The 14,546-nt window shown below is 38.8% G+C and overlaps 1 protein-coding gene across 1 annotated transcript in view; it reads right to left on the bottom strand.

Annotated features, from left to right (window-relative positions):
- The window catches only part of LOC124167646, a 610,680-nt gene that overhangs the window by 92,720 nt on the left and 503,414 nt on the right, over positions 1 to 14,546 (bottom strand). The window lies entirely within an intron of this gene.

Below are 14,546 nucleotides of genomic sequence, written 5' to 3'. Positions count from 1 at the left end.
GCGGGAGGTACAAAGACGAAAGAGGTGGGAGATGAAGATTTTAAATGGATGATCTCACCCGTGCCTCCCCACACTCCGACCCTATGACAAAAGCCTCCAACGTTCCTAGGGATGGAGAAAATCCGATATAATCTTTTTTCATGGCGATATCAAAGGAGGGGGCATGGGATTGGGTGGGGAAGGGTAGAGGAGTATATAGGATGGGGAACGTTGTTGTGGTAAGGGATTCAAGGCATTTGACCCTTTGCACCCCACCACCACACACACGACATATGCTATACTAGGCGACTTATGAAAACGACTCTATGCCTAACTACGAAAGCTTTGCTATGCGACACATCGGAAGCTACAATACACGACCAATCGAAAGTCGAAAAAATTAAAAGCTATATTAGGCTATTCTACGTATACACCAGAGGATGAAGTTAGCCATGAATAATATTTGATTTAGCCGGGATACGAAAGCGGATTTCCCGATTGCGAGTCAGGTGTGTTAGCCAGTTAAAACACCAAGCCATTTTCTCAGAGCGAACTTCGGGATACGTTTTACCGGTTTTACCGAACAACCCGGCTAAGTCAAACATTTTTTCATGGCGAACTTCATCCTTTGATGTATTTACCTTTGCACCCGTGCGCGTGACTGCTTACAAAGTGACTTGTTTCCGCAGTGCTTTAACTCTACGTATGTTAAACTATGGCTTACAACGAAGGCTTTGATATGCAGCGTATTGATAGTATCAATATACGAACAAACAAGAGTAACACACTCCAAATGCTGGATGACTTAACGAAAGCTATACTAAACCTTACAACGAAAGCTGAACTATGCAATATAACGAAAACTACAATACACGGTCAAAGGAAAGTTACATACACCAAACTGGGCGTCTTAACGAAAACTACACTATGCCTCACAGCGAAAGCTGTAAAGTACTACACAGCGAAAACTAAAATATGCATTGCAAAAAAAGGTATTTGTCCGCAGATAATGCATTTTTTGGGATATTTCTGGATGTAATTCGCTTAGCACGCATTTGGCTACGCAAATACGAATCATCGCCAGCCATACGAAAGGTCGCGGGTTCGAGTGTCGCCGGAGTAGGTGGCTACTAACGTAGATGTTCATAATAGTTTAATTGTTAACGTGTAGGAAAAATCCCGATGAAAAAGACCATATAGTGAGTGCTCTTTGGATTGCATGATAAAAAAGAAGCAGCCGCTGCTTTTTTGATGCGGTTTTTACCCAAAGACAGAATAACCACCTAAGTTGTTTGCAACTTACAATCAGAAGACCTCGGTCATTCATACTGATTTGATTGTATAGCTCATATTTACCACATAAGTGGAGACAAAAAATAATTTAGGGTGATTTCAGAACACATTTAGGGAAGTTTTTTACTCATTTTAGTGAAATCACAAGATGAATGACTTAGTGCGAGTCCGACGATGCAAGCCAGCATAGAATATTAGGAACCAAATCTAGGATACCACAAATCGTCCTAGTCTGATTCATCCGTCAGCTTGCATAAGGTATGTTGCTATTCTAACATGCTACGGTTCGTTTTATCACAGAATGGTAAGGTATACAAAGAATTGTCGATCGCAGTATAACGATACAAAGAGAAGATGTTAAATAAAATCTAACGGTGTAGAACGAATAAGTAATGTCTAAGTACTAAAAAGAGTGGGGTAGAAGAGACGCCTCCTAAACAAGAGGTCGTAGGTTCGAGTCCCGCCTGAGTAGGTATCCCCTACCAACGCCATCTAAAGTAAACTTTTTACTTAGGTGACGTTGCCCCTACCTAGGGTATGGACGTTTAATTGTTAGCGTGCTGATAAGATCCCGGAGTTAATACGTAAGATAAGAGCCAGTAAAGTGCTGTGTTCGATGGTATTATAAATAAAAACAAAAGAGGCAGCTTCATTAATTTTTTTCATACGAATTAACGCATAGACAGAATCACCGACCAAGTACTGACAAGGTTTACTACTCAGAAGATCTCGGTAAGTCATTGAAATCCGTTTGTATGGCCCATTTTTACTACGTAAGTGGAGACATAGATAAGAGTTTAGGGTGATTTCAGAACACAGCTTTAGAAATGCTTAATTAACTCACAAGATAAATGTCTTTACGCAAGTCCGACGATGAGAGTGAATGTAGGATATTCAGGATAACAATTTATTGTTACCATGGTAAGCTTCATTTTGCAATGAACGGAAAGTTATACAGAGAATTTCCGATCGCAATAAACGCGGAAATGAGAAGAGGTTGAATAAAATCAAATGATTTCCCAATTGATGTTTATAAAATGAATAGATCGAGTAAGTAATGACGAAGTACTGAGAAGAGTGGGGAAGAAGAGACGCCTCCTAAATACCCTAACAAAAAGACGGGCAACTTAATCAGCAATTTAATGAGGCATGGTGGCCTAATGAAGACAATCATGGAATGTGAAGTATGTGAATAGGAAGAAGGGTAAAATAAGGCGAAGAGTGGGTAACTTGAAACAGGTTATCAAGAACGTAAATGAGGAGATATTAGCGAATTTGAAAAAGTTTGAGATCGGAGTGGAAGCTACCAAAACAATCTGCGATTTGTTCTCTTAATGATTGTGACGCTTTCGTGGCAAGATAGCTGCATGAATTCTTCCCGAGATTTCTATCGGGTCAAATTTTTCCATGGTTGTCATTATATGCGGTGCGCGGGGTGATCATGGGGAACCTGACCCGGTGGAGTACCCAAGAAGGGTTCTTACAAAACAGAAATGTTGCCTCGACATCCAATGCGTCCATCTGCGAGCACCAATGAAACTAGGACAGCATCAATCATAAGAAAATCATATATTTACATAATATCATAACATAACGTCATACTATCTATATTATATACCAAGGATAAAATTCACGATGAAAAAAGTGCTTGGCATTGACGAGATTCATACCCAGATCACCCGATTGCCGTTTCAGATATACTAGCCAGTTATTCCACCATACCATCTTCTCATATCTAATATCTGGCCGAAAAAATGTGCTGACGTCACAATTCAACACTGTGGCACATATGATTGAGGACTGTGTAATAAGCACGACTTCCGTCTTATGTGCCACAAATTGGACTAGTGACGTCTACACCTTGTTCAGTAAAACCAATCCCGAGAATTTTTCTGAGGAGATAGCTTGGTGCTGTAACTAGCTAGTATTCCTCACCAGCAATCGAGAAACTCGGGTTGGAATGCCGGCTAAGCCAAATATTTTTTCATTGTGCATTACATCCTTCGTATAGATAACCTTGAAACCTTGTACGCGACCGTGTACATTATCACTTGTTTCATGCAGTGCTATCTAGGATGATGAAGGATTTTTAGTAAGGTAGGTCTGAGTCACATGCATTATTTCGCATTACTGTTACGAAGGGAGAGTGGGATACATGTTATTTGATATATTTATTTCCATACCCCCGAAAACAGCACATATATTGGCCTTTTACATCAGGGTTCATTAAAAATTTTAGCAATTACACATGAACGAACTACCATGCCCTGGGTTGGAGCGATCTACCCTGGCGGGACTCGAACCCGAGACCTCTTGTTTGGCAGGCGAGGACTATACCTCGCCGTCACCGAGGCCGGCAAAGGGTAAGTTCAGGAGACGCACCGCAGCCAATGGTGGCAGCCTTTTAACTTTCCTTCATTTCGTACAACGGAAGCAAACCTCCGCTTCTTCCCATACTTAGCGCGACATACATACATAGCGTGACCCGAGAAAAGATATTCTAGGGGCTAAAACAAATATTAATTCATGGTTAATTTCATCCTTTATTTATTTAACCTTGAAGCCGTTCGTGTGCCTGCGTATAAAGTCACTTGTTTCATGTAGTGCCATCTAGGATGATGAAGGATTTTTGGAATGATAGGCAAGGGCGTACCCAGGATCAAAACTAGAGGGGGGGGGGGCGGCAAGCCATGGTTTTTCAAGTTGAAGGTAAGATTTAAGTATAGAAAAGGTGAATGAAATCAACATTTTAAGGAAAATGTAACAGATCTTCATTAGCTTTAAAAATTATTGGCTTGAAAATATATTAAAAGTAAAGAAGCAGGCGAAACGGAGTGGAATGACATCCTGTAAGTATTAAAAGAAAATAGAGATGGCTCTTTTACACAGTTTACGTAAAGTACGACGCGTTTCAAACGTTAGGTCATTATCAAAGTATTATTATTGTACTTGATAATGACCTAACGGTTGAAACGCGTCGTACTTCAAATATACCCGTGGAAAGGTTCCATCTCTATTTTCTTTTAATACTTATTGAAAAAGTATTATATTCCTTAAAGACATTCGCGACTTTTGATTCTAGGGGGTGGCAGCTGACCCCTACCGCCCCTCGCTGGGTACGCCCATGATGCTAGGCCTGTATTGCATGTGATACGAGTGGATAGTGGGATACTTGTTAATGGTAAGTTAAGGAGACGAATCGCAACCAATGGGTGGCTGCCTTTTAACTTTCCTTCATTCCCTACAACAGACGGGAACGTCTGCTTCTCCCCATACCAGCGCAACGCGAGAGGACGTATTCTATTTTCGCCAGGGATATGTCGCCGCAGGAACATTTTCGCAATTTTTTCCGGGCGTCGCATAAATAAACACGGAGGAATGGTTGGGGGATGTGGGCTACGGGAGAGGAGTTTTGTCCCCATCAAGGTTTCATGGCTTTTGGATATCGATTTGCATTTTGCATGCGGGACCAGTAAAAGGGGAACAGATGACCCTTCCCTCTACCCTCCCCTTGGTGTATGTGAAAAGCTCCTTTTCTGCGGACGGCGTCGTTGCTTTGTTTAAACTCCAGCGACGGGAAAACGGGAAGCTAACAGAGGGGTTGGAGGAGAAGGTATATATGTGTATATGTATATATATATTGAGGGTGGTATAATCTTTTTACTTCCAGGGCTTAGTCGAAATTTAATAATGGCGTGATCAATACGCTTCTGGATTCTGGGATAGAATGGCAACCGGATCCTAATCGTTGTTTGCTTATTTTTACGGGAGAATTCCGCCCTTATCTGTCCCCGCGCAGCAGATGAAATAGATGACCTGGAGATCTTCCGGGCGGATTAAAGCCAGGAACTTCGTTCCTTCGTTGTTTTGGATGAGTTATGGCCCTAGTGCCATCGTCAGTAATATGTAATTTTTGTGCTAATGCACGGATAGTATCTTTCGGGACATAGCATGGAAGGAAAGTTATCCGGAATTACAGAGGCAATTCTTAAAAACCGGGGTAATCTTCTTTTTGTTCCTCGCTCAGGAACCCTGGTATTTTTCGTAGAAAACTCGTTTTGATTCCGAAAAATACGTACTCATCCCGAATTATTGGAAGTATTAGGCAAAGTGATCGTAAATCAGCTGGGTGAACTTGCAGTCAAATAATCGCGATTAGTCCGGAAAGGTCAAATCGTTCAATTCCATTCAGAGAGCTTATTCTCCAAAGAAATACCTAAGTGAATAGTGATAAATGACTTTCGCAGATCAATAGAATTATTACCTAGAGGAGCGTAGGGAATTGAGGATAAAGGAGAGCCTTTTGCTTGAAGCCACACGCAAAAATAGAGTAGCGATATGAATAAAAATTTTGTATGAGAGCGAAAGAGACAAATCCGTACAATTTGTACAGTCACTAGTGCATTAAATGTAATTGGGTGTTAATTCAGGAATTTATAAGAGAGATTTAACAGTGAAGTATCAGGATAGATTTAAAAGAAAACTTTGTAGCATCTTACGAAGCATTTGTTAAAAGAATCAACTGGTTTCGACCCATTTATTTAAAGACTCAACCGGTTAATACCTCTTGGTATTGACCTGAAAAGGTCGAAATTGGTTGAGTCTTTTAATAAATAACTAGCTGACCCGGCGAACTTCGTACCGCCTAACAATCAATGAACTTACAGTTTACTTACACCATTTATAAATCAAGAGCGGCTGTATCGTTTTTAATCATGTTTAATTTATTATAATAAAATAAGGATACAAATTCAATAAAACTACGTAAATGAGTACCAAAATTGCTTGTCAGAAAGACATTTTCTTTATAGAATCTACATAGGGTGAATCGGAGCACGTTTACGCGGATTTTTTTCAACAAATTTTTGTACGTTTTAGCTTAAGAAATTTTGGGCATTGTGATTTAATGAAGCAGTTCATGAAATAAAAATTATACGCATTCAGTTGTTGGCTATTTGCGTTATTAGCTGTAAAAAATGTTTTTAGGTCCAAGTCTGTTGCATACACTTTGCCCATTCAGGGGGCAGGTTGACACGACCCCAGACCGACGCTTGACTGATGCTCAAAATCGTGTAAGAAAAGCCCCTATGAAGCAGCATTCGCATTAAATTACTTAAGGCGCGCCAGTTTTAGTATCTCTGTTTGGAAAAAATGCACTGCGTAAACGTACTGCATGCGTAAACGCACCACGGTGAGCCCTACACATTCGGGTTTAATGTCTTGCGTCAAGCACCTTCTGAGAAACAACAGTTTTTGTTTTGTTATCAGGCGCAAGATGAAGCGGATGAAGCTAAATAAATATAGCGAAGTAAAGCAGTGACGCAGCGAGGGGAGGTTTTGGGGGATAACCCCCCCCCCCCCAAGAGCTTAGAAAATTTTTTTATGAAAGATTTTGTTATTAATATTTGGGGGACGGATGACTAACAAACAAAACATATTTAACTATTCACACAGCCACAAAACCCACTATTTTGAACCATTTATCTTAAAAAATGTCTGGGGGAAGTGCCCCCACACTTCCCGCTTACCTTAGCGAGTTTTCTATACCCTACAGACCCGTGGTATTAGCTGCGCCCAAAACCCCCTATCCTAGCTACGCACTTGAAGCGAAGGAAGAAATACAGAGGATGGTTTATCGACTCGTGAACATAGCACGCTAAATTGACCATGAGAAAATCATGGGTTTTCATTAGCACATGAGCACAAACAACACAAAAACTGAAAGAATGACCATGCGATTTTTTAATCGTTATCACGAATGCAACACGAATTGTAAATTGAATACGTTTCAGCTCAAAAGGGCATATGAGTTGAGATCATGGAATCTACGGAATGAGGACTTCCTAACCTTTGAATTTTCCTTTGAGTAAAGTTGCGTGAATCACATTCATCACCAATTTTTTTAATGATCAAACACGTTCCGTTGGATAGTTGGATGGTTGGTTTAGGCTTCGAAAGATCATGAGCACAGAAACTACATTTTTCTGTAAATCGTGCCTTGGTAAGCCAGGTACGTCCAAGGACTTAAAATATTTAGATAGATAGTTGGTGATTTCGTCTTCGTTTGTTACACATTTAAAAGATTCGAATCCATGCAGAGTACGAACTATTTGAATTTACCTCGTTTTAGTCATTCACATCTTCGTTCTTGCTCGCTAAATCAACCATCTTTGATTCTTTTGGTGATCAATCATATTCTGGAACTCTTTGTTGATGAGCTCACCTTCCGCTGAAAATAATTTGAAATCATTTCAAGGAAATGAGTTAAAACCACTCGATTCCTCGACAGGAACACGGACATTACCGTTTGTCAACAATTGCTTGGAGATTTGTTTACAAACACGGTAGTGAAGTGTCAACTCGAGCTGGGCCACGGCTGGGCTTACAATCAGCTCGAATTAAATTTTAAAATTGTAATTTCAATTTAATTAATATTTTGAATATATTTAGTAATTAAAATGTTATATTGTTACTAAATTCAGTTATTAAAGTGGTAAAAACAAAACAAATTATTTAATTTGTAGTTTTGACCGACTTATCAATTGTTGTGTTACTATAACTCCTAAAAGCATGCCCATAGGAAAGAGATAAATTTTTTTTGTGAAATTATCCTTTTTTTAATGGCCTATATGTTAACCCCTCCTGAGACGAATCCAAAGAACCAAATCTCATTGAAATCGGTGCAGCCATTCTCGAGTTATAAGTGTTCTAAATAACACGATTTTCGACTTTCTTTTATATATATAGATATGTGAAATACAACAAAGTTTACTTTTTGATTAACTATTTCACGATTCCACCTAGTAAACTCGCAAGCCATTGATTTCATTTGAAGTATCAGGATAACGTGGGAGGTTTCAGCCAGATGGCAGGAACACGATAATGCGACGCAATCTTCCCGTCACATAACAATACTTTCAGGCAAAAATATACTTGATCTTCTATCCCTGTCGGAGGCTTTTGCAATTGGTAATGACCCCAAGTTCATTGGTTCTACAAGAAAGATGTCCGCAATGAATGAAGGAGAACAAGGAGTGAGCAGTTTTACTTAGAGTAAATTAATGAAAATTAACACATGAAGAACACGGTTTTGGCATCAGTGTAAAAGGGAGACGACAGTCTCGAAAATTAAACTTACCTAGCTTTTGCTTCGGAAATTCCTCGAGGATATAAAGCGGATAAGTATTGTTGCAGCCGTATTCAATTCATCTGGGCACGTACTTGAAGGGTTTAATCAAACAATACCGATCATATCAAGACATCCTAGGCTTTTCTGATTAAACTGTGCAATATTGGAAATTTTAATATCACTTTACATTCTGGATGCATCCGAAATGCGGGTACAATATTGTTCGCCGTGACTTTACAGTGACGCAATATGCCTTCCAAAAATGAATAAAGTTGTACATCGAACAGCTTTTCTCATTTGCAATAGCTTCAAATATCATCGTTTCCAAGGCAAGATACCATTAGAAGGCATCAATTAATTTTCATCTGTGAATCCCATGCAATTTTTGCACAGGAAATCAGTAAGAAGTCAAGAACAAGGTCATTATGTCCACCTTGTTTCTTTTGAGAGTTCATTTGATCATGCCCCTCGGGCACTACAATTACATTAATTCATTCATACTTCACATGGTACTTAAAAGAGATTCACTTAAAATTGCTGAGATTTCAATCTGCCCAATAACTGGATGGAAATATATCGAAGAATAATTGCACAACACACTTATAAATTGCAAATAGCTTGGTAACAAATTTATTTATGTATAAATAAGGTGTATGAGTCACAAAATCGGGAATAAAATTCCATATGGTAAATTATGCAATAAATTAGAATCAAAATAGGATTAAAAATCTATCAAACGAAATAATTGACCTACACGCGCAGTTATCTTTTATATAGAAAGTAATATACTTGTATTTTCACTCTCAAGTGAGGTAAAGAGATAAAAAGACATTCTGAATCAGTGGATAATGGGACGTAGGCTGTAATTTTGGCGATTCTACACCCAATTCAGGATAACGAGAATCCTTTTTCCATTCCAAATTGTAGAAATGCCATAAAAGTGCCATTCCCATTCAAATATTTAGCGATGAATGAGGCAAAATTAAGGTTTTACTACTGTTGGCCTACGTAAGGTGGACCAAGAAAGAATTAAAATGGTCAAGAACATAAGAATATCAGAAATAGAGGATAGAAATTTAAAAAAATAATTAATGACTGGCTTTTTGAGCTAATTTATTAGAGATAAAAATTACTGCAAATGACGAAAATCGTATTCATGAACAATAATAGGACAGAGGATGATACGAAGTCATATTAGTAGCAAATTAAGAACGATTATGAAGTATAGAAGCTGAAGTTTTCCCTGTACTTCAGGTCTTAACTGGCCTCTGAACCCTTTCGAATATGTACTAGCATAGCTAGAAAGATGTCATAGAAATGTCTTGAAAATAATGATTTTGTATTTTACGTAGTCAAACGCACGGGTGCAAAGTTTTATACACGAAAGATGAAGTTTGCCAGGAAAAAATATTATATCATGACGAATTTCATCCTTGGTGTATGTAGGAAGAATGTTCACGAAACGCATAAAACCGCTGGCTTGCTGAAACGGATTACCTCTTCCTATGAGAAATTGAAGTCCATATTAGAATAAATGGAATCTTTTTCACATCGATTAACATAGGGACTTATAATGTTGGTACAAAATAAAAAGAAGATACACTAACTAGTAGGGGGTCACCAACTAGCAGTACTCCTTATAAGGAAATAACATTAATAACATTAATTAGGCGCTGGAGAACAACCAAAATATTTTTTGAAAGCTGAGCATAATAAAAACTTGAGCATACCATGAGAGGAGTTGATATTGAAAATATTTAATGAAATCATGCAAACAAGGAAAAATACGCCGATGGGGCCAATTTGATTTCCTCACTGTTTACCATTAATTACGCCAAGAGGGGTTTGTGATCTCAGAAATAAAACCCAGCAGGCATTTTTACTCCCGCTTGAAAAGTTTACAAAGGTGTACACGAAAGATAAGGGGGAGAAAACACAAAAACGTTGGAACGAAATAAGGTGAAAAAATCCAAATAAATAGGGGGTGAGCACCCAACATATAAATGGACATAAGCTGAATCAGATCAAATTTTGGATCGATGGCCGCCGAGCTACAGAGGCTAACAACCATATCCCTTTACCGCTTTCTTTCATATTTGTTTCCATTTTCTTCGACACCTATGTGTGCAGTGAACTCTGTACACACGCCGTCCTGTCGTTTCCGGGCCTAAAACGCTGACAAAGTGATAAAAGATATTTGATCACCGACAAAAGGTAAGCAAGAATAATGAAAGGACGATCGAGACGCGTGAGGGTGAAAGCGAGTGTTAAAAGGGTCCATTTTGGTGAAAGGGAATTCGAGAACCCTATGGGAAAGATCAGAGTCGGCGTAAGTGAGAAAAATAAGGTGACGTGTGTGCCAGAAAGTGGAGGAAGCGAAAATAAACACGAAGATGGCCTGGAGAATAAAGTAGGGGGGTGGACCAAAGAAAGGAGCTGGAGATACGCCAACCGATACCTTCCCATCATCCTCTTCCTCCATCACCATAGCAATTTGTCATACGTCCGTCACACTCGGTCATTTTTATTGGTTAACATCCTAGGCCATGGGGATCCGGCAGATGGGAGCCCTCTCTCCAACAGTGTGACCTTTCAACAACAGAAGCTGGGGTCGTACGGAGTTTCTTTTCCCACTTCGTATGAGGCGGAAAGTCATTTTAACATTCTTTTAGCCAAGAAAGATGGTATAAACGAGAGACAAAGATGATATTTCATTTCAAAATCTATTGACAAGGAAAATATCCAGGATAGAGACGAAGCCGAAAGAAATACAAGTATTAGCCTTGGGTATTGATGATGACTGCTAATTTCCGGGTTCTCCAGCCGCGTCTGTCGTTTATGGTTGACTACAGTTTCGGAAGCCATCCTGCTTCCGTCTTCAGGTCGAAGGTGAGAAGTTTTCATTTTTTGCCGTCTTATATAGCACTGGCCGATCTCCTCCTGTGCGCTGATTGGTCAGAACTCTCTTCCAAACGTTGCTGATTGGGTAGCCGTTGTCCCTGTTAATATTTTGTCTTTTGTAAATTTCAATTGCTTCCCTGATTTGCCTTGGGTAGTAGCGACTCTCTTTTGCCACTATCTTCGCTTTTTCGTAAGACACTTTTCATGGTTCAATGAGGTATTATTAGATTATTACCGAAGTAATTGAATCAATTTTAATGTTAAAAATATCTCGTAAATGAAATGTAGAGACTTGAAATGTGCTTCAGCAGTTTTAAGGAAATTTTATTTAAAAAATATTTTCCTTATGCTTACCTAGCCATGATAATACAGCTATCACTCACTCAGTGATTTAACCTGAATGAATAATCGAATATATGGGAGAAGACATAACCCCGAATTATGCCACAGGCTCGTGAAATCCACATGTCCATGCTACGGGGGCCAGTTCCTATCCCGAAGTCTTCGTCGGTTAACTAATAGGGTTATCCAATGGATCTCATCATCATCATGGAGAACCCGGAAATTAGCAGTCATCGTGAACAACGCCGCGGAAACCTACGCACGAACTTGGGTATTGATAACTACGCCTTAAGATACACCTCCAATTCTCCATATTTTTCGGTTTACTCTCTTTGCTCTTCTTTAACTGCAAAGGAGTCAGTTTTAGGTCCATATGTTTTTCCTATTCGCCTATGGTTCTACCATTTTTTTTACCAGTTTAATTAAATCAATTAAATTTACGAATTTTTAATGATCATTTCGTTCATTTTTTATTTTTGGCAACAGATAAATACCCGAATCGTTCAGCGTTTCTTTTCTGACGTTGTACCAGGCAGAAAGTCATTTTACCATTATTTCTACCAAGGGAGATGGTAAAAACAAGAGGCTAAGATAATCTTTCATTTCTAAATCTATCGGCAAGGAAAAAATCCACGACAGAGATGAAGATAAAAGAAATATGAGCCGCGGGTATTGATAACTCCACCTAAATATAAATCCTTCAATTTTATTCTTTAGCTTTTTATTAACTGCAAAGAAATCAGTTTCACTGCTCTAGGTTTTGCCGAGATGCGGAACGATGTCCCATTTGTTTTACCAGTGCTAGTAAAACAATCATATTCACTTTTTTACATGGTTTTTTCGTGTTATTTTTTTACAATTGTGGCAACGCACGACATGGTCTTTATCTGTTGCCAGTGGCAACAGATAAAGACCAGTGCCGTGCGGTGTTTATTTTCTGATTTCGCATGAGGGAGAAAGCCATTTCACCATTCTGTTTGCCAAGGAAGATGGTATAGACAAGAGACCAAGATGATCTTTTATTTCTAAATCTATTGAAAAAGAAAATATCCAGGACGGAGATAGAGGTAAAAGAAATTTGAGCCATCGATAAATACACCTTAATATAAAACCTCTAACTCTCCTTGTTCTTTTGTTTGTTTTCTTTGCTCTTTATAAACTGTAAGAATACCAGTTTCACCGCCATAAGTGTAGCCTACATGCCTAAGGTTCAACGGAACAATGTCCCATTTTTTACCCCTGCAATTTAAACAATTAAATTTACGATTTTATTATGGTCGTTTCGTGTTATCTTCAATTTGTGGCGACAGATGAGTATTCTACCATAAATTTTGCTAAGAGATATGATCTAGACAAAGAGTAAGAATATCTTTCATCTCTAAATATAAATTGCAGAAATTGAGGTTTAGGAATACATATCTGATCGAAACACTCCGATTCAAAAATCCTTGAAGAGAAAGGAGGTTAAGGGAAAGCAAATGGTTCCACAGCACTGAATGAGCGTTATTTTACTCGTCTAAGGCCTTGAATACTACAGGTGAGCTCAATTCTCACCAAAACAAACCAACCCTTGAGTTGAGTAGTGGAGTGATTCGTATTTATGACATTAGAAAGTCAATTTCTTCGCCTTGCGTTTTGCCAAGACACTTTTCATGGTTCAATGAGACATTATTAGATTATTACCGAAGTAATTGAATAAGTTTTAATTTTAAAAATATCTCGTAAATGAAATGTAGAGACTTGAAATGTGCTTCAGCAGTTTTAAGGAAATTTTATTTAAAAAATATTTTCCTTATGCTTACCTAGCCATGGTAATACAGCTATCACTCACTCAGTGATTTAACCTGAATGAATAATCGAATATATGGGAGAAGACATAACCCCGAATTATGCCACAGGCGCGTGAAATCCACATGTCCATGCTACGGGGGCCAGTTCCTATCCTGAAGTCTTCGTCGGTTAACTAATAGTGTTGTCCAATGGATCTCATCATCATCATTAGTCAACAATCCTAAGATTGGTTTGACGCAGCTCTCCATTTCTCTCTCCTATCCGCTAATCTCTTCATAGCAACATATTTCCTCTCTTTTACATCCTTTATAACCTGTCCTATATAACTCATTCGGGGCCGTCCCTTGCCCTTTTTCCCTTCCACTAGTCCTTCAACGATTGTCTTCATCAGACCATCGTGCATCAAAATGTGGCCAACTAAGTTGTCCCTTCTTCTGCATATGGTTTTTAGGAGGTTTCTCTTTTCTCCCACTCTTCTTAGCACTTCCTCGTTACTTCCTCCAATGGATCTACCCTGGATTTTAACAAAGGGCATTTCGATCGACAACAAGAAAGCTCTACTTACTACACTGCAACACAGTGAATGACATAATGCACACAATAAACACAACGCAAATAAGACGAATGCAAAAATGTACAATAGAACAGAACTTTTGACGCTGAGGGTTGGGGGGCAACGATTTTCCTGAGCCATATCGCAGTTCGAAATATTTATTTGTGGCCATCTTAAGCCGAAATTTAAAATAAGGTATAAAAAGGGTGTACCCGATAGGCTAAAATGTATTTACGACGAAAATGCGGCGAATTATCATAACTACCACCCATATTTTTGAAACGAGACTCATCATAAAAAATAAATCCTTCAATAATATTCAAAATATCTCGTTTAAAAATAATTCATTCCGCTCTTGTATACCAATGTCATTCATGCGTACACGATTGCCACAATCGTGTACGCATGAATGAATTTATCGTCTCCTTGGCCCTTGAAGTGGGTTTCGTGGAGAGGAATTCTTTCGCGGAACCACGGAAAGTTTAAACATGCTTAGGTTTAGCTCCCAAACGCTCTACCAACTTGGTGACACACTTCCATTAACACTTATAAACAACT

The sequence above is a fragment of the Ischnura elegans genome, chromosome 11 (assembly GCF_921293095.1).
Source record: "Ischnura elegans chromosome 11, ioIscEleg1.1, whole genome shotgun sequence".
NCBI classification, from domain to species: Eukaryota; Metazoa; Arthropoda; class Insecta; order Odonata; family Coenagrionidae; genus Ischnura; species Ischnura elegans.
This window is presented reverse-complemented; position numbering and strand designations above follow the sequence as displayed.